Consider the following 22,868-nt stretch of genomic DNA (forward strand, 5'->3'; position numbering starts at 1 on the left):
GAGAATATTTATATGCTATAGCCGAATGTGTATAAGCTTAGCTACCATGTTTGTGTATTCGTTTCAACCTAGTTACGACGTCCGAAAGCCCCGTATGAACCTTAGGAATAGCTAGGACACATATGTCATGACATAAGATTCTGATATGTGACATGCGAGTAAGACCATGGCATCGATATGTGATCTCAATATTGTGTGCGAGTAAGACCCTGTCTGGGACAGTGACATCGATATGTGATTACATGTAAGACCACGTTTGGGATGTTGGCATTGTACTATATATGTGTGATTATCTGAGTGTCCTACCCAATTCCGAATGGTTCATTAGGCAAAGGTAAATCGTGATTGGATGTGTAGAACAAGCTAAATTGCCAGGTATGGATTAGCTTGATGGCTACTAGTAATAAGGTAAGTATGTACTTGATAGTTGTTATAAATTATGTGTGTTGCAAAAGAAGGATATATATGAATTTGGTAAGTGTATTCGGTTTTTGAATAAATGGTATGAAAATTATGAAATTGACTCATGGTTATGTGTATATATGTGACCATATATATATTCGACCATTTAAGTAATATGTGTACATGATGTCATATTATGATACTTGAGCTTGTGTTTATAAGTGTATGAATATTTGGTTATCTAAAAGCATTTTGGCTTTGAAAGTTGAATGATAATTACTTAAGTTGACTATGTAAGCATTTGGCCAAGGTGGGAAAATGTCTATGAGAATGTTTTATTTATGAAATTAGTAAGTTTGATATTAAGCACGATAATGTTAATGTAATTCAGTTAGTTTAAAATGAGTTATTTATATCATTGGGTTGTTTATTTGCTTATGACTTACTAAACTATGATAGCTTACTCTGTGTGCTCATGTTTACTCTATTTTATAGATTTTTTTATGAGCTCGGGGATCGTCAACAAAGTCAATAAGACTATCAACTGTTTTCGTTACCTTTATAAGTGAACTATCAAATCTATGGCATGTATAGGCTAGCTTTGGAGTTGGTTTATTTTGAAAAGTGTATGTATAAAGGCCATGCGAAAATTGCTTAACTTACATGCTTAAATTCGGTTTTGTTGGACTATGACTTAAGTTCTTTTTGGTTATTATGCAATGTGTCATGGTGGAGTGGTACTTGTGATATCTATTTTGAGCGTCGAAGTTGCTTGGTGATTTTGAATGTGTGCATTGGGTTGATTTGGTTATGATATGCATAGATAAAGGATTATTTGAATTTCGATTGTTGTATTGGTGAGCGTGTTATATGTGATATGGCATTAAGGGTTGTTTGGTTATGTCCGAACATGATATAAGTTTGTCTTGATATGTTCATTGTATGGTATTGGAGATTCATGTTTTGAATATACATATATATATATATATATATATTTGTAGTTAATGACATACTCTTGTGAAGTATGAATTGTAATGTGAGTTGGTTTGAAAATTAGACAATAATGTACTGTAAATTCGGATATAAGATAAAGGTATATGAGATGGATATGACTAACTTATGATTCGGCTTTTGCTTATATAAATATTTATGTATATGATGAAATGACTTGATATGTATCTTATCTTAAGGTTTATATATATGATGGTGTTTGATCATGTGCTTCGATTATGTATTAATAGGGGACGTGTATTGTGATATAACATGTTATGCATTAATAAATAAAAAATACATGTTATTTATATGAGGTATATTCGGTTTGTGCTTATTGTGCACAATAAAAATAGGCATTGACTTATAAAGTGATTGAATAAAGTTGGAAAAGAACAACTGTTAAGGCATGTTTGTTAAACACATTTGTATTCGGCTAAATGCATTGAAAGAAAAATGACCAAATAATTAGTGATTTGTACAATAGTAATGAAAGCCGAGTAGTGTGTGAGTTAGTTCTTTAATTATAGTATAAGTTGCTTGAACAGGTACTAGTGCAAAAGAGCCAATTATGATATAGTGAAATTGAAATGATTAAGTGTGCTCAATTTTGTGAGTTCTATTTACATATGAATTTTAGTTTGCAATTGATGTATAATGCAGTTTGTATGTTTTAATACATTCTATTAGTTGTATCCAAGTTACAATCGGCTATGTGATGTTAATAATTAAATCTACTATTCATATTAATAATTGATTGATTTAAAAGTTAGTGCAAGTATATGCATGTGATTGTTTGAATTTGTGTCTTGACTAGTAATACCTCGTAACCCCAATCTGGCGACGGATACGGGTTAGGGGTGTTACACAAACAACACAAGACCTGATATAGCTTTCACTGTAAACTTGTTAGCAAGATTTAGTTATTCTCCAACATGTAGACATTTGAATGGAATTAAACATGTATTTAGATATTTCAGAGGGACTATTGATATAGGGTTATTTTATTCAAATGATTCAAAATCCATATTAGTTTGCTATGTTGATGCTAGATACTTATTAGGTCCACATAAAGGTCAATCTCAAACAAAATATTTATTTACATGTGGGGGTATTTTCATATCATGGTGTTCAACAAAGGAAACATTACTTGCCACTTCTTTAATCATGCAAAAATAATTGCAATACATGAGGCAAGTCAAAAGTGTGTTTGGCTAAGGTTATTGATCCAAATATCCAGAAGATATGTAATTTCCTTTTATAGGAAAAGATGTCTACTATCTTATATAAAGATAATGCATCATGTATAGCTCAATTGAAGGGTGGTTACATCAAAGGTGATAGAACGAAACATATTTCACCAAACTTATTATTCACCCATGATCTTAAGAAAAGAGGTGATATAAATGTTCAGAAAATTCGTTCTAGTGATAATTTAGCAAATCCTTTTTCTAAGGCATTTCCAACTTCAACATTTGAAAGACTATTACACAGGATTGGAATGTGTCGACTCAAAGATGTAATGTAATGTTGTCATCAATTTGTACTCTTTTCCTTTAACCAAGGTTTTGTCCCATTGGGTTTTCCTCGTAAAGGTTTTTAACGAGCCAGTTTTTAATAGAAGATTGTGTACTCTTTTTCCTTCATTAGGTTTTTTATCCCATAGGGTTTTTCCTAATAAGGTTTTAACGAGACACATTATTCACCAATGAACATCCAAGGGGGAGTGTTATGAATATCTTATTAAGTGGATGTCTATCATGATCAACATAAAGTTTTGATGTACTTTAAATTCTAATAATTATTAGTATTAGATCTCTACTTCTTTTATATTTCTTATGCTTATAAATAGAGACTTTGATGAAGTATTGTAAATCATCCCTTTGATCAATAAAGTACATTCTCTATTGCTTTCATATTTTTTTGTTCTTTATTCTCTCCATTTCTCTTTATTTTATAATTATTTGATCAATTTTCACAAACAACGATATCATTATTGACATATCATTATTGACATACCATTATTTTACTGTACATACTGCATACCCAAATGATTGAACTTATCCAATATAAAAATAAATTAAAGTATTTATTTCTTTAAATGTGTACAATTGAATTAAAATTAAAGTTTTATGTATATATTTTAACCACAATTAAATTTTCATGTGTATAATTATATCAAATAAGAGTTTATATATTAAATTATACATTAAATGAAAATTTATGTATAATTTTAATATATATCCGAATAAAATATCAAAAGATCATTATTTCATTCCACTAGCCGCACCAAAGGATTGGCAAGCCTCACTGCCTCTCAAAATGGTGAAGTTTCAATACAATCTCTTTAACAATTATAAAATTATAAATTAATAAAATGATAACATTCTACTTTAACCTTTCTTAAAAATTTATAATTTAACTTTAATTATTCAAATATTTTTCCTTCAAGCTTTTTTCCAGTTTGCTAAAGTAAATTAGACTAATAATACTATATATCATCATATGGTTGAAATGTACAGTATCGATTAACGTTACAAGGAACTGTTTCTCATCCACATTCTACTAAATATATTGTACCATTTTTGGATATCAACAGCCTAGGATTTCAAGAGATCATCTTGAAGTGAATGATAGAAGCTAGAAAGGAACTTAACACGCACAGAAAATGGATATAAACCGAAGGAATTCAATGATAAAATTAAGTTTAGCAACTGAGCGGCTTACATAGAAGGGAAAAACATGGATATAAGATCCACTAACTGACTATTTAAAAAACAGAAAAAATCCCACAAAAGACTGAACAAATTATTTTGACTGACTGAGGAACCAACAATAACAGACTTACATAACACTAAATGACATAAGAAAATGGTAAACGTGGTTTGAACATTTTCCAACAGTGAATGAAAACAATATGAAATCCCCACACAATATATGTAGTTATACGGTAGCAAAATACAATAACTCGATCAACATTACAAGGATCTGTTCCCACATTTTATTGGTAATAATATTATATTTTAAGCATCATCATGTAGTGAATGAAACAACAACTGGATCCCATGTTGTGGCTTCAGTGTAATAAGTGGTAAAGGTGAGTGAACATAGGCAGGGGAGAGGGTGAATGTGTAGCGTTGCAAAATCATGGAGAGGGCAATTTTTGTTTCAGTGATTGCAAAGCTCATTCCAACGCAAGATCGTGGTCCCAATCCAAAGGGAAAAAATGCAGCCGCATTGTAGTTAGTAGCTTTAGAAATCCCTTCAGCAAATCTCTCTGGTTTAAAAAGATGAACATCGTCTCCCCATAAGTCAGGGTCATGGTGAAGTGCCATGATTCGGATGTTGAGCTCTAAATCAGTAGGCAGGACGAGTTTTCCTAATTAGACTTCTCTTTCTACTTTTCTCATCGTGCCAGTTGCAGGAGGATAGAGTCGTAAAGTTTCATTGATAATCATTGGAATCTATTTGAGAAAAAAAGAATAAAAGGAATCAAACTAAAATAATTGAAATGATCAGGATTTGAATAGTTTGCTTACAGTTTTAAGTTTGGCAATCCCTTCAGAATTTGGGTTTCCTTTGCCAATGATCTCAATCACCTCTCTTCTTGCTTTTTCTTGCCAATCCGTGTGTACTGCTAATAGTAGGATTCTCCGTGCGAGCAAGGAATTAGTTGTTTCTTGCCCGGCAAAGTAGAAAGTTTTACACTCATCTACCAAATCTTGTATGGAAAGCTTGTTGTTCTCGTCCAAATCATGATAGGCATTTACCAGTTATCCCAGAAAGTCATTGCCGAAGCTGTCAGCTTCTCCGGTTACTACTTTCTCTTCCCTTTTTTCAACAATCTTCATCACAGAATCATGTATCATTTTCGCAAGTTTATCTGATTCAATTTCATCAGAAGATTTCCAGAACCGGCTGCAAAAGCAAACTAATCCATTGGAAGCTAAAGTCCTTAAGATTAACAAAGTAAGGCTTAGATGAACTTACTTACCTGATAATAGGGAGCCTTGTTTTAAAAACATTTCTGCTTGCAATTAGTGACAACTTCGTCAACATCTCGAAAATCTTCTCCCCTTCCAAGTAACTGCTACTAAAAGCTGTTCTGGATATCACCTCTGAAGTCAATAATTTGAACTCTTGGAACACTTCCATCTCTTTTCCTTCCCGACCTTTCCATTTCTCAAGCATTGTTTCAACGCTAACAACCACTGCTGGAATCATGTTCTGCAGAAACCACGGGCCATTATCTCAGTTTGTAAACGTTGTACTACATAATTATATTAGCAACTAGTGATTTACTTTTAAGCTCTCCCCATGAAATGCATAATTGGCCAACTTCCTTTGCCTTGCCCATTTCTCACTTTCGGTTGTAACAAGCCCCTCGCCTAATATCTTCTCAAAGAAATTTGTAGGCTTCCCCTTTGGAAAAGCTTTTTCACTGTTTCTCAACACCTCTTTTACAATTTCTGGGTCTGTAATTACCAATTGAGGTCGAAATCCATTCCAACTAAGATAACTCTTCCCTGATAAAAATGAAAAAAGATTTCATTAAAATCAGTTCATGGAAACTGGAGGTTAATCAGAAAAACCTATAGAAAAATATATTTTCTCACCGTATTTGTTGATCCAGGAATAAACATGAGGCATCACTCTAGGAAATATAGCATGTGTCAAGGCCATAGGTTTGCTAAACGCTTCCCTTCGCATTGCCGCAGTTTCTTTGTTGTTTCCATGGATAAATTTATAAGGAGGCCCTCTGATTCCTGTGAATTCATGATGAGCTGTATACGATAAGGTATCCACCAATACCTGTAGAAGACATAGAGCAGAGCTACGAGGAGGTAAAGGCACAAAGAAAATGTGAAAATGATCAGAAGCTTTCCCATGGTGTCCATTTTCGAAGAATCGATCAGATTTTGCAATGGAACTTAATCGCTTATTTATTAGTGTTTGAAGGCTTCTGAAACTGTTTTTTTAATTTAATGATTAATGGTTAACGATTATAAAATTTAACCACTTAATAAACAAATCTTTTATCCTCATTTGTCGTACGAACAAAGCTTAAAGAATTTTCTGAAGGACAATAATTCATTCAATATCATATGAAGTAATTTTAGATGGAATCTGTACCATGCAAAGACATGGAAATAAAGGATGTGATATCATGAAGTTGACGTTATTAGTATGTTAATGAAACAAGTTGTTATAGAAATCAAAATAATGTTAGAATAATCGTTATTATGGTTCTCCGGAAGCAAAAATCTTAGGCAACGAAGTATCTAATTTTGTTTCCTCTTCAGCTTTTAGCCCATAAATAAATGGCTAATTTTCAATCAGATTAGTAGTGCAGCATTAATATTCCATAGATTTCCAATTAATAGTCAGAGGAAATCAAGTGAAATATGGGAGATCCAATAAGCACGCTCTTAATTCTCTTCATATTCTTGAACAGATTTAGGTTCCAGTTTGATGTTGGATTGAAAAAATTAAAATAAAAAATATTAAAATTTGAAAAAGAAGAATGGGTTATTTTTTAACTACGGTTTATAGTTTGGGGAAACGAAAATATTAAATTTTGAAAAAAAAGTTTTTTTTAATTACGGTTTATAATTTGGGTAAACAAAAATAATAAAAATTTGAAAAGGGATTTTTTTTAAAACTACGGTTTAAAATTTGGGACTAGAAATTGTAGTCTCTACTTTTCTTTGATCTAAACTAACTCCATCTATTAGTGTTACGGGACTAGAAATTTAGTTTCGCAAACTACGTGACATTAGGTAGTTCCTTCAATTTAAATTTGTCTAAGTCAACTTTACTATCGAAAATTGAGAATTCTTGTAAAAATTCTCCAAGACACCAAGAACAAAACGGAAGCAACTCAAAATGAATGAGGCAAGAAAGAATTGAAAAGAGCCTCAAGAAAGGTTTCACACCAAGTATTTAAATAAATGCTCTCAAATACATTCTTTAACTCAATTATCAAATACAATGGGATGATTACAAATGAAACAAGAGGCCTCTATTTATAGTTGAGCTTCCCAAAATCCAATGATACAAATTGAATTACATCAACGACTATGATTATTGCCTATTTATAAGAAGAGAGTCCAAAGGGATTTAAACTTATATATTTTTATCCTTTAGGATTTACATTAATTTCCCTAGTACCTCTAGTTTGACTAAAGTGTTTCACTAGGTCACCAAGGTTTCAAGTAGATGGGTTTCTCCATGCGTTCCTGTAACAGCCCGATTTTAGGTCTAGTCGGAACAGTGGTTTCGGGACCACAAATCCGATGTAGAAAAATTTATTTTTACTATATTTTTATGGTTTACAATTCCATGAAATGATTTTGTGAAAATTTCGTTCGAAAATTTTGACGTTTGGGCACTCAATTTGGTCAAAAGGACTAAATTGTAAAAAGTGTAAAAATTGAGTTCTACATGCTAGAAGTGTCTAATTGTTATGAAATTTTAAATTGGTGGTCCTTAAATGGTAAGTATACCATTGTTTAAGTTGTTGGAAAAAATGGACATGGATAGGTATGTTTCTAAAGTTATTCTTTAAGGGCATTTTAGTAATTTGGTAATTAAATGAATTAAAAAGCCAAATTAAAAGCCAAAATTTGTCCATCTTCTACCCCATGGCTGAATTTCACATGAAGAAACCATGACTAGGGTTTTTCAAGCTTCCAAGCTGTATTGTAAGTCCGTTCTAGCTCCGTTTTAAATGATTTTTATGTTTTTGAGATCCTCGTAACCTAATCTATCTATTTCTACCACTAATTTAAGACATAATCAAAGTCTAAATGTAACATCTCGATTTAAGGCCTAGTCAGAATAGTAGTTTCGAGACAACAAATCTGATGTCACAAAAATTTATTTTTATATTATTTTGAGGTCTATAGCATGATAGTATGATGACGTAAAAATTTTGTTAAGAAATATTATCATTTGAATGCTTAATTGGTGAAAAAAGATTAAATCGCGTAAAGTGCTAAAGTTGTGTTTTATTAGCTAAATGTGTTAAATAGCTATAGAACTTAAAACTTGAGGTCCTTAATGAACAATTAAGCCATTATATATGTGTATGGTTGTACATAAAATATTAAAATTGAAAAGTCAAAATTTTGGGTAGGAGTTGGTAAATTGATGACAAAAGCCTAGATTAATAAAAAAATAAAACAAAAGGCTATCTTCTTCCCCATCTTCTCCACCGAAAATTTGAAGAGAAAACCTCCATGAAGCTTGAAATTTTTCAGCAAAATAAACCCCCACATGGAAGTCATTTTCGTGTTTGTCTTTAATATTCTTTGTATTTTGGAACCTTTGTAGCTTAATCTAGTTAATGGGGGGTGGATTATTTTGAAAATTGGTTGAAAGTCTAGGGTTTTCCCATGTGAATATTTATGTTGTTTTCTTAATTTTTATGGAAGAGAATAAGTCATGGTTGTGTAATAAACAACTTTTGTGAAAGGATTTTCATGAAAACACCTAATGTGGACCATTTTGTAACGTTTGTTAAATGGATGAGAATTGTGTGAAATAATTGGAATTTTGAGTTGCTACAAGAGTAATAAAGGTTGGGTTAGGCTTGGGTAATAAGAAAATTTGATTAAAATCGATTTACGAGCCTAGGGGTAAAATTGTAATTTTTTGTGAAAGTCTAGAGGCAAAATGGTCTTTTTGCCAAAGTATAAATTATGGAATGTTTTAATTAATGTAATGATTAAATGAGTGAATTTCATCATGTTAGATCAAGAAAATCGAGATTCGGGCTTGAATCAGAAAGTACGAAGTTATGAACTAAAATGGAATAATTGGCCGAAATTTGCATTCGAGGTAAGTTCGTATGATAATAATAGTGCAATGTTATGTTTGAATTATAATTCTTTACTATTATTGCATATGTTGTATAGTTTAATATATATATATATTGGAAAAGTTGATGAAATAGTGTATATGATGTGGAAATATGACATGGAAGAATATTACAAGAAATGCAAGAAAATGATAATCCATGACAAGTGATATATACAATATGTGATTTATGTTTTGTAAATTCTTAAAAGCTTATTTGCTATTTGAGTTCTGCCTTATTATGCTATGAAAAGGGAATTGATACTATGGATAGTGAGATTGACACTTCGAGTAAGTTCGACAGAGATGGAATGTCGAAAAATCTCGTCTGAACCTTAGGAATAGTCTAGGGTACAAGTGACATGTCACTAGGAATTAAGAAATTTGAACTTGTTGAGTTAGTCCAAGTTCATGATATTTGTGGCATTCAAGCTCGTTAAGTTGGTCTGAGTTCATTATGGATGTGAGCATCTGAGCTTGTTGAGTTGGTCCGAGTTCATTATGGATGCGATACATGTTATTGGGTTTCAGGCAATGGTCTTGTGTGTCCTACCGATGGATAGTTAATCCTTGAGTTGATTGGATACCTGATAGCTTGTGTGAGCAACCCGTATAGCTACACCTTAAGCGATAGCTTTTATGAGCAAGCCTGTGAGTAGCTCCATTGCGAGCTTTACATGTAATGAGGTAGTTTGGCTAAGTATGGTATGTGGCACTTATGTGCAAGTGTTTCACGTATCCAATAGTATTCCGATGTGTTCAACGCGTAATGCAATAGATGTGATGAAAGCCCCGAGAAGGGCATGTTAAAGAGGTATGGTTATATGATATATTACGATGAGTATAGGTATGTATACTAAGCTTATGGTCAATGGGACTTTGAAATGTTGAGACATCAATGAGCTAAGATGTATGAATTATGATCATAAATTTTGTTGCAATATCATGTTAACTTATATTGTGCATTTGAACATGGAATTCATGAAGTTGAGTTCATGATTAGTCGAAAGTGAACATATGATATTTATCATTATATTGCACCAAAACAGTGTTGGACAACAGCAATTGTATGACTTTGAAAATCCACCAACAATTTTGGAAATTGATTATAGGCTGAATAAAATATGAAATTAAATCTTAATTAGTCTAGTTTCATATAGAATAAATGATGTAAGCAAAAGAGCTTCATATTATGAAATATTTAAATTGTTGTGAGACAAAGTCAAAATGATTTCAAAATCCCTGTCTTGATTTGGAAAATCATTAAAAATTGTACAAAAATAACTATGGGTTAAAATTTATATTATTAGAATCCTTAATTAGTCTATTCTCAAAAGAAACAAACGAGAACATGATTCGAATCTCGTGTGAGGAGAAAATTAATTTTTAATGAAGAGAGGTTGGAACTGTCAAACAACAAAATAGGGGTAAATTTAAAGAATAAACTGTACTAATTGGCTAGACCAAAAATTCTGAAAATTTTATGATAAGAATATATGTGAGTCTCATTTCATGGAAAATTAGTGGATCTTAATTTGGAGTTCTGTATCTCTAGATATAAATAATTTAATGACTGTGACACGAGAAAATATCTTGACCTGAACATAAATAAAAGTACAAATATGGTTGTATTACCTTGAGAAGCAAGTTGATAATTGCTTATTATTTTTCATACGGTCTTACTAAGCTATGAAGCTTACTCCCTTCCTTTCCTTTCCTTTAGTGTTGTCAGGTTAGCTCGGGATTGGAGATCGTCGGAGGCAGCATCACACTATCAAGCCATCACCTTTGTAATATTGATATACGTTAAACATTTTTAAGTGAGTGGCGTGTATAAGGACTTCTGTTTATGTTATATGTTATTATGATTAGTCAAATTCATTGGCTTATATTGAGTTATTTTTATATGGCCAAGAGGTGTGTCTTATTTTGATTATGGTTTGTGAACCTATCCATCTGTGCTATGTTCTAATGCTTGTGATGAGGTGGTGTGATTATGCTTGTTGGCCATATATGGCTGGCATTAATTTTATGAATGTGTCTTAATATGAGATGCTAAATCATTAAAAAGATGTCACGATATGTGTCCTTAGTGTGTATAAAGATGTGAAGGATTAAGGGTAACGTAAAGGCTTGGAAAATCACCTAAGTGTTAACCATACGGGCAAAGACACGCCCGTGTGTCTCAGCCGTGCGTGGGACACGGCCTTAGCACATGGGTGTGTGACTTGGCCGTGTGACCTTAAATATTTTTTGACGTCATAAACAGAGAGTTACACAGGCTGAAGACACAGGCGTGTCCAAGTGATACGATCCGCCTCGAGAATGAGTCGAGTCGTATGTAGATTGCCCGATCATCTACGAGAAGTTACGTTAGGTATAGTTGAGTTGAAGGAATGGTCGAAGTAGAAAGAGGGGTACGAACGGAATGGTAGGAACAAAATGGTATGAACAAAGCGATATGAACAAATTGGTTAGTTTAGGTTCGATTGGGTAAAGAAGAAAACGGGTTTGAACTAATAAAGGTGCTTACAAGAACCAATACCGAAATGGTATCGACCCGTTGTTTTTAAACCTTTTTAGTTCAGTTTAGGAATTGGTAAAGGAAACCTCGACCTGCTATCTAACAAGATAGGAACCTCAGTATGTTTGAACGCCACACTACGAATAGTGATAAGTTCGGGTTCGACAAAGAGCACGGTTGACACAACTAGAACGCTAGGAAAGCCAATCTAATCTTTGAACAAAATATAAGAAAAGTTTGCCTCACAATTTCGGCAGCATAACATTAACAAAAGTTTCAAAAGTTCCTTTACATAGAAATTGAACAAGTATTTATAGGCCTAAAGTCTAGGTAGCCGAATGGCCTTTCATACTTACAATTTAGTTAAAAGAAAATTCTAGAAAAATAACTCTTAATGTGCATGACTAGATTCGGCTATGGGAATGATGGATGAATGCATCTTCATGCTTAAGAAAACTCAAAATGAATGCATGATGTCCAATGGTCACTTGTAAGGTTTGGCCAACCTTGTTAATGAAGCAATGTTTGGCCAAAAATTATGAATTAATTAGGATACTCCAAGGGCCAACATATGTGTGAAAATCGAATGTTGAAGAGTCTTCCAATGTGAACAAGGTGAACCGAATAGTCTTGCCATGTGAACATAGGTGTGAAACGAATTAAGGAGAGTCATGGGGAAGCTAATCGGCCAAGCTATCTTCATGCATGTGTGAGTGTCCTTTGGCCGAATGGTCACCTTGACGAATGAAGAGATAGCACACCATACATGAATGGAAACATTCATGAACCTTGAAGACATTGAATATGGTCTTACATGCACTTAGCCGAACATGCACCTAAGAGATTCAAGTCCCCCAACCGTCCATGCACCTTTCAAAATTCATGCTTGCTTTTAATCTCCATATGTCCATTGCGTTCCTACAAGAAATGTGAACAAAATTAATTCAAACTAATGTGAACACAAATATCAACATTAAATTCAGTTATGACAAATTTATTTATCATCAATAAACACTTTTAAGACATACTTAATATAACTAATGTGAACTAAATTTAATATGTAGGATATTAATTAACTAATTATTGAACTTATTAAATAAAATGTCAATAGTAGTCAAATGAATTCAAAGTGAACTCCACGAGCTGATGTTTAATTCATGAGCTAAACCCGAGCGGGGCTTAAACTCGTGAGCTAATAATGAGCTAGATCCGAGCTAATGAGCTGGTGTGGAGCTACATGGGAGCTAACTTGAGCTGAAGGTGAGCTTAGTGAGCTGAACTGAACTTGTAGAAAAGTTCGGCATGGATTCCCAAAATTGCCACCAGCTAGTTCGATAGGTCTAGCATTGACATTATCCCACACTTGCTGAACTAAAGCTATAACAGCTTCTTTAAATTGTTTTGCACGCGCCCTTGTGATCGGTCCTTGAGGTAGCACCATCGGATCTCGGCTCAGACTCGACTTATGGAATAGCGGGTTCGTATCATCCTCCCTCTCTTGAAATTGACTTGTCCTCAAGTTAGTATCTACATCAAAAGGAGTCAAGTCAGAGACATTAAAACTAGCACTAATATTGTACTCACCCAGTAAGTCAAGCTTATACGAATTTTCATTGATTCGCTCGATGACTTGAAAGGGGCTGTCTCCTCGTGGTAGCAACTTTGATCTTTGCTGAGCCGGAAACCTTTCTTTTCTCATGTGCACCCAGACCCAGTCTCCGGGTTCAAATACAACTCGTTTTCTTCCTTTGTTGGCTCGTTGGACGTATTGCTCGGTTCGAGATTCAATATTCTCTCGAACTTTCCTATGTAGTTCCTTGACAAATTCAGCCTTTTTCCTTGCATCTGTATGGACAAATTGATCAATAGGAAAAGGTAATAAATCAAGAGGAGTAAGAGGATTAAATCCTTAGACAGTCTCGAAAGGAGAAAATTTGGTTGCCGAGTGAACAGAGCGATATAAGCGAACTCGATATGGGGTAAACATTCTTCCCATGTCTTGAGGTTCTTTCGTACCAACGCTCGCAACAAAGTTGACAAAACTCGATTTACCACCTCGGTTTGGCCATCTGTTTGGGAATGACAAGTGGTTGAAAACAATAACTTCGTCCCAAGTTTTCCCCATAATGTCCGCCAAAAGTGACTCAAGAACTTTGTATCTCGATCGGAAATGATCGTTCTTGGTAATCCATGCAGTCATACAATTTCCCTAAAAAATAAATTAGCAATATGCATAGCGTCATCAGTTTTAGCACAAGAAATAAAATGTGACATTTTAGAGAATCTATCGACTACAACAAAGATTGAGATTCCCTGTCTTAGTTTTCGGCAATCCAAGAATAAAATCCATAGAAACATTAGTCCACGGGGTGCCGGGAATGGGAAGTGGTGTGTAAAGTCCATGAGGTTGGACCTTCAACTTAGCCCGTTTACAAATTAGGCAGCATTCACAGATCTGCTCCACGTCTCTCCGCATTCACGGCCAATAAAAATGTTCATGGAGGGTCAACAATGTCTTGCTTATTCCAAAGTGTCCCATCAGGCCACCACTATGTGCCTCCAACACAAGTAACTCTCGAATGAAGCCTTGTGGTATACACAACCTATTTTCTTTAAAAAGAAACCCTTCATGCCTAAAAAATTTCTCAAAAGAACCATTTTCACAAGCAGCATATATAGTTCCAAAATCTTCATCATTAACATACAACTCTTTCATATGATAAAAACCAAGTATCTTAGAATCAAGAGTAGTCAATAAGGTATATCTCCGTGACAAGGCATCAGCCACTACATTTTTTTTACCTTTCTTGTACTTGATGACATAGGGAAATGATTCTAAATACTCGACCCATTTCGCATGTCGTTTGTTGAGTTTATGCTGACCTTTAATAAACTTAGTGCTTCATGATCAGAATGAATCAGAACTCCTTCGGTCTTAGATAGTGCTGCCAAGTTTCAAGTGATCGAATCAAGGCATACATCTCTTTGTCGTATACCGGATAATTGAGGGAAGCGCCACTTAATTTCTCACTGAAGTACGCCACCGGTCTTCTGTCTTGGGTCAACACAGCTCCAATTCCTACACCTGAGGCGTCACACTCAATTTCAAATGTTTTAGTAAAATTGGGAAGGGACAATAAAGGAGCTTTCACAAGACATTCTTTAATAAAATTAAATGAACGTTCTTGATCTTCAGACCAGTGAAACGCAGAGTTTTTCTTAATTACACTTGTTAAGGGTGCTGCAATGGTACTGAAGTTGGGCACAAATCGATGGTAGAAGCTAGCCAATCCATGGAAGCTTCAAACTTGGCTAATGCTCGTCGAACGTGGCCATTCCTGAATCGCTCGGACCTTTTCTTGATCCACCTCCAAACCGTTGGCACTCACAATATATCCTAAAAACACAACTTTATCAGTGAAAAATGAACACTTTTTGAGATTAGCATACAATACCTCTTTTCGTAAAGTTTCCAACACTGCACGTAAATGGTGTAACACCCCGTACCCGAGACCGTTGCCGGAGTCGAACACGAGGTGCTAACAGACTTAATTTATTTATTTTCACAGTCCATTTAAAAAAATTTCCAGACAAGCTAGCTAACTGCATCACTATCACCTTAAAAATCATATCTCAAGTTCCAAAACTCGAAAACCAGTTCCGTAAATTTTTCATGAAACTAGACTCATATGTCCATCTAGAAATTTTTTTCTAGAATTTTTGGTCAGGGCCAATTAGTACAGTTTATTAGTTAAAGTCTCCCCTATTACAGGGTTCAACTACTCTGACCTTCATGCATTACGACTTAGATATCTTCCTGTACAGGGCTTCAATACTTATGCTGTTTGTTCCTAAAGAATCTAGACTCGAAAAGGATTCTGTACATATAGGGCATGACTTCTAATTATCTCTGGTTAATTTATATTGAATTTCCAAAGTTAGGTCAGGGGATCCAGAAATCGGTCTGGCCCTGTTCCACGAAAACTTAAATATCTCTTAAACTACGAATCATATGATCGTTTCGTTTCTTCCATATGAAAGTAGATTCATCAAGGTTCGATTACATAATTCACTAATTAATTCCATTCCTACTATTTTTAGTGATTTTTTGAATTCACAACACTTCTCATTGTCAAGATCCGCCTTTAAGGTAGACTTTACCTATTTCATAGTTTCCATGAATCAACTAGAACTTGTCATACATAGCACCAAAAATGTTCATGATTAACCATTCCAATGGCTAATCATTACCAAACATTTCCATACCTCTCAATGAACAACATACAAAACGATTATAATACTATGCTCAAAGTATATATAAGCCATTTTCGCATGGCTATCCAAATTTATACAAAACAAAGGGTACATGACCAACAACAAAAAGGGTAGTCCTATACATGCCATTTTCAGAGTTCAACCCAAAAGTGTACCAAAAGGGCTTTGATAGTGTGGACGACTTCAACCCGACAATCCCGAGTCCGATAGCTGACGAACCAAAATCTATAAAACAGAGATTCAAAGAACAGAGTAAGCATTTAATGCTTAGAAGTTTTGAGTAATGAAATTAGGCACAACTGAAGTATAGCATTCATATAACTAAACGGATAATTTCATATACACATATTCTCAAAAATCAGTCCTACTTCACATTTCCAACCCTTATATTCATACATAAGGGATCAACTTAACCAAAGTCCGGAAGCTCATTAATCGATTGAGCGAATAATATTTAAAAGGAATCAACTACTCCAATGCATATACGAAATGTACCTCGTCGTTGGGATTTTACGAGCGTATTAATTGAAATTATGACAGCAAGATCGCTCATTCCCAAACCAAGTACCTCTGGAATTTAGCCGGATATAGCTACTTGCTCAAATGCCTTCGGGACTTAGCCCGATTATAGTAACTTGCACAAATGCCTTTGGGACTTAGCCCGGATATAGTAACTCGCACAATTGCCTTTGGGACTTAGCCCGGATATAGTAACTCGCACAAATGCCTTCGGGCTTAGCCCGGAATTAGTCACTAGCACAAATGCCTTCGGGACTTAGCCCGGTTATCATCCGAATATCCATGCACATATCAATAAATCATGACACATCTATATTTCATTTTCATAACTAGAATTCAAACACAAGTCACTTATAAAGCATTATCATTTTTGGCTCAATAGCTACATACAAAGAGCATGATTTTGATTTACTTAAAACATGATCTAATCGAATCACAATCTAAGCTCCATTACTCAAAAACTTACCTCGAATGTTGTCGAACGATTTCGGCGGCTATTCGATCACATTTTCCTTTCCCTTATCCGACTTTGGTCCTCTAAGCTCTTGAGCTAATTCAAACAAATTCAACTTATTAAAGTCTCATTATGCTAGCTTATGGCCGAATATGACAAGGAGTTTGATAGGTCATATGGCCACCTTTAGCTCAAATACAAAATGGTCATATGCATTTTTAATCACATTGAGCAATTTAATACAATTAATCTAATATTTCCTCATGTGCACCTTTATGACCGAATACACACATCATTAACCTAATATCAATTAACTAAGCACTTTAACAAATTCTCCTTGAGCCGATTATGTGACAGCCCTAATTTGATCCTAGTCGGAATGTGGTTTCGGGACCACAAAACCGAGTCAAAAATGTATTTAAAATTTATTTGCATAACTTCTATGTGTGATAGTGCATATGTGAAAAATTTGATGTTTTAATTTAGTCTTATGAATGGGAATTTTACTTGAAAGGACTTAGTCGAGAAACCTTGAAAATGGGATAGGCAAATGTGTAGTAGCCAAACATTTTATGTTTTAGTATTATGGGGGACTTGCATGTCAAATAGACCAATTTTGAATGCAAATGGCCGGCCAACATGCATGTAATCATGGGTTCTATTGTTTTTATTTTAATTGGTGGGAATTATATAATATAGAAATAAGCATATTAGGAGAAAAATGTTTTTTTTATGGGGAGAAGAACATTCGGCCACTTTGTTTTCATGCCTTAGAGCTGAATTTGGTTGAAGGAATTTATGAGAGGAGAGGAAAGAGAGCTTGATCTTCTTCTTTGTTTTTTTTTGGCTGTTGATTGGAATGGAGAGGGAGACCATGACACCGGCTGCATGGAGGGAAATCCATTTTCTTTTACTCCTCCATTGTCGTAGCTTGAAGTGAGGGAGAAGGAAATTCCTTTACTTAAATTTTCAGCTTAGGTGATGGCTATAATGAGAATGGCGGAGGTGGCCGGTTGCATGAGGAAGCTAAAGGAAGTGAGGAGGACATGGGCAAGAAGGGGAAGGCAAAGGTTGGGAGCTAGTTTCGGCCTTGGGAGAAGAAAATTCGGTGAGTTCCTTGAGCACTTGTTTATTGATTGCATACTTAAGATTTTCCTTCAACAAGGGTGGCTGTTCCGTGAGGAAGAAAGTAATTAAATGGCTTGACTTCTATGCTTGAATTCGGGTATGTTTGATCATGGTTTAATCTTATTTTGGTTAAAACGCTACATGCCATGCATGAATGGTATTTGTGATATGCTTGGTATAAATATGTTCTGGCATGAGATAATTGTATATGGCTTATGATTAGTTCTTTTAAAAATAAAAGCTTGACATATATATATTTGTGGTTGATGAATCTGTTTTGGATTATTGATTGTTTATGTACTTATGTATTCAGTTACGTGATAAAATATAAGTGATGGTTATGAGCTATTTTTGATTCGGCATGAGTAGCTAGTTGTGATTCGGCATTTATATTCATGAAATATGATGAATGGTTTGATATTTGATTCGGTTTAGTAGGGTAAAGAATGTTATACTTTAAATGTTATGTAAGGAAGTTATTAAGGACGGTTGAATATATATATTGAAAGATGAGTGGTTTTGTGTATGCATTATTGAGCATGAAAAGTAACATATGAATTGGGTATATTTATCATTGTTAAATGTGCTTAAAAGGGTTCATTTATAATATGGTCCTATGCACATAAAATATGTAATAAGAGAAGATGTACAATTGGTATAGTTTTAAAGTCATTTTATGTGTAATATATAGGGATAAGTGTATATATATATCTTGTATATCGTGTATGTGAAATAAAATGCTGGTAATCCAGGTATATTATGAATCTATCAATTGTGATCGAAAAAGGTGGTTGGAATAATAGTCAGATGGATATAAATTATTGGTTGTTTTTGTTCATAGTAAATGGATAATAATGGATATGACTTGTGCTTAAAGCTTGATTGGTGTTTTGGTTATGTGTTTGTCTTTCAAATATGGTAATTTTTGGCATGTGAATTGGCACATGGTTTTGTGACTTAAATAAATGTGTAAAGTATTCTTGTTCATAAAGACCATTATCAATGCCGCTTATGATAATAGATATAAAGATTGATATGTGATTTGTTTGGTTTGATGAGTGCATGAATCATGAAATAGGCATAGTTACTCTAGTAACAGATGCAGACAGCAGCAGTGATGTGAAATTGAAAAATCACTAAAATAGTAGAAATGGAATTAAATAATGAATAAATTGTGTAATCGAAGCTTGATGAGTTTATTTTCATATGGAAGAAACGAAACGACCATATGAGCTATATGTTATGAGGTGTTTAAATTCTTGTGAAACAGGGCCAGACCGATATCTGGATCCCTGTTCTGACTTAGAAAATTCACCATAAATTTTATCGAGATAATTAAAGGTCGTGCTTTATATGTACAGATTTTTCATCGAGTCTAGTTTCATTAGAGATAAACGTCATAGACATTGAATCCCTGTACAGGAGATATTTAAGTTGTAATGCACAGAGGTCAGAGTAGTCAAACCTTGAAACAGGGAGACTTTAACAAATAAACTGTACTGATTGGCCCAACCAAAATTCTACAAAAATTCTCTCATATAGATATATGAGTCTATATTCAGGAAAATTAACGAAACTTCATTTGGAGTTTCGTAGCTCCATTCTGAATAATTTAATGACTGTTTCTCAGGAAAAACAGCTTGTACTGAATTTGTGATTATGTTGTAAACCTTAATAAAACTATTTTAGTTGCTTATAAGCTATCGATTAAATATTGGGAATCAAAGTACCAAATCCGTATTAAAGTGAAGCTATAAGCCGTAAATGACTAGTATACCTAGTCAATTTTGTTATGATGAAATTGATGAGTGTGAAAGTGTATATATGTGATAAGGCCGAATGGCCAATGTGATGAATGTGAATGTGTATATATGTGATAAGGCCGAATGGCCGATGTGATGGATGTGAAAGTGTATATATGTGATAAGGCCAAATGGCCAATGTGATGGATGTGAAAGTGTATAAATGTGATAAGTCCCGAAGGGCATTTGTGTCAAGATTATATCCGGGTTAAAACCCCATGAGCTTTATGCGAGAATATTATCTTGATTAATGTCCGTAGGCTTCGTTGCTCGTACTATATCCGAGCTTTAAAGACCCGACGGCTAAATGCTAGGATTCAAGTAAGACTTTGATATTGAGTATCTGAAATAAGTTACCATCAAATAAGTGTTATGTATTTAAGATGTTCAGCACGTATTACTAACTCATCGGTGGAGTGATTTCGAGGTGGATTATCGATTATCAAAGAGGTAGGTAAATGTGATTAATATTATAACTCCAAATATGAGAATGATCTAATTGGTAATGGTATGCTTGTATAATGAAGTATGTGATGAAATATTCTTATGTATTAGTGCATATTCTGCCCAAAAGCCTTATGATTTGAGTATGGGTTGGATTCAGCTAGATGTGCCAGTACGAGGTAAGGATTATGTTTTGTAAGCTTACGTATATGTGATAAGGAATATGTTTGGTTCTTTATGTGCCTACGGTAATTTAGTACTTGTCATGTTGAAATACTTAAAAATATGGATGTGATTATGAACAAGTGGAAAGGATTATTGAAAGTTGAAAATTGATGAAGAATGTGCTTCGGAAATATTTGACCATCTAGGTCATTATTATTCGAAAGTATATATGTGACAGCCAAGTGATACGTTTATTGATATTATAGTTCGAGATGAAGCTCTAGATTAACTTCATCGAACGGTTGAAATGAATGACCAATGATAGTGAATGAGAACACTTTGTTTTGCTTAAAACTTACTAAGCATTGTAATGCTTACTCTTTACTTTGTTTTCTCTGTTTTATAGATCTCATTTGAAGCTACTGGGCTCGGGGATCGTCAACAACTAGTCACACTGTCACTATCCCGCTTGTTATTCTTGTTATGTTTTGAATTATCTTATGGCATGTATAGAATAGACCAGTGGCCGAAGAATATTTCGGTTAATGTATATAAGCCATGCGAAAATGGCATCTTTTGAATGTGTACTTATAGAAGTTTAAATTGTATCACTAACTGTCTTTAGTACTTATTTAGATGAATGATCTTTATTTCAAGAAAAAGTTCAAAAATTTTACTGTTCTGATATGAGTTTCAAGTCCGGAATGCCCCTTTACCTATTCCGGCGATGGATACGAGATTGGGGTGTTACAGATTATCTAAGTCAAGATAGATTCATCATTATGCTTGCCTATAACCGAATACATGCAACACTAATCTATCTCATGTGGCCAAATATGCATGTCTATGTTGAGGCCAATTATATGCTTAATACTTCCTACAAATATGGTTACTTGTATTGACTACATACCATTTTGTTTCAAGTTCAAAACTCGGCTAATACACATATATACACTAGTAATCAAATACTAACATTTGCACTTCACCTTACTACCATTTCTCATCCAAATAACATGAGCAACAACCATTTTTCTCTTCTACTTCCTACCATGGCCGAATACATCAAGACACCATACCATTTCAATTTCGGTCATGGTTTAAACAAAGAACTTAATGTCTAACTCAAAAATGCTAAAAAGAAAATCCAAGAGTCATCAATCCACTATCACATGTATCATTACAAAGCTTCACATTTAGCATGCAAATGACATCAACACAAATCCACCTTAGCTGAAACTTAACTCATCTTCATGCCTCATCACCACAACATCAAACACCAACCAAGAAGACAACACCCATGGCCGGATATCATCTCCATCACATAGCAAAGATTTGAACCATGGGCTAGGTAGAACTCAAGCTAACAACTAAAACCATGCATGAATCTCATGGAACAACATCAAACATACCTTACCTAGATACAAGTATGGCCGAACCTCTTCAACCTTTTCTCCCCCCCTTTCCTTTGATTTTTCGGTCAAGAAGAAACAAATGAGAACCCTTTTTTTTTTCTTTTCATCATCCTACTAACCATTATTATTTTATTGCCCATGCTCCTTATTTTATTTTTCCTAACATAAAACACTAACATAAAAGGTTTATAATACCTTTTTACCCATAGCATGGCCAGCCACTAGTCAAATCTTGGGTAATTTGACATGCAAACCCATCACCTTTATAACATGCATTAATAGGCCACTTACATTTGCCTAGCACCTTTCTAAATTTTCTCACATAAGTCCTATTAAATAAATTCACATGCAATCGACTAAATCGAAGCTTAAAACTTTCACACATTCGTATTCACATATTCTAGAAAATAAATATCACATTCAAATACTTCGGTGACTCGGTTTAGCGGTCCCGAAACCACTTCCCGACTAGGGTCAATTTAGGGCTGTCACAACTCTCCCCTACTTAAGAAATTTTCGTCCCCTAAAATCTTACTGGTAAATTGTAACACCCCTAACTTGTGACCGACGCCGGTGTCGGACACGAGGGGTTAACGAGACAAATCCTCTTAAAGTACCGACCAATTTGGCATTTCTGGACAGGCTGGAAAACTGCGTCACCGTCGCCTTAAAAATCATATATCGAGTTCCAAAACTCGGAAACTGGTTTCGTAAATTTTCCCTGAATTTAGACTCATATACCCATCCATGGATTTATTTTAGAATTTTGGTTGGGCCAATTGGTACAGTTTATTAGTTAAAGTCACCCATGTTACAGGGATCGACTGCTCTGACCTCCTCGCGTTACAACTTGAATATCTTTCTGTACAGGGCTTTAATACTGGTGCCGTTTG

General features: G+C 34.3%; 1 pseudogene; it reads right to left on the bottom strand.

Annotated features, from left to right (window-relative positions):
- Positions 1–4,119: 4,119 nt before the first annotated feature.
- Positions 4,120–6,149, bottom strand: LOC108465403 (cytochrome P450 CYP749A22-like; annotated as a pseudogene).
- Positions 6,150–22,868: the final 16,719 nt, after the last annotated feature.

This window comes from Gossypium arboreum, chromosome 13, assembly GCF_025698485.1.
Source record: "Gossypium arboreum isolate Shixiya-1 chromosome 13, ASM2569848v2, whole genome shotgun sequence".
Classification (NCBI taxonomy): domain Eukaryota; kingdom Viridiplantae; phylum Streptophyta; class Magnoliopsida; order Malvales; family Malvaceae; genus Gossypium; species Gossypium arboreum.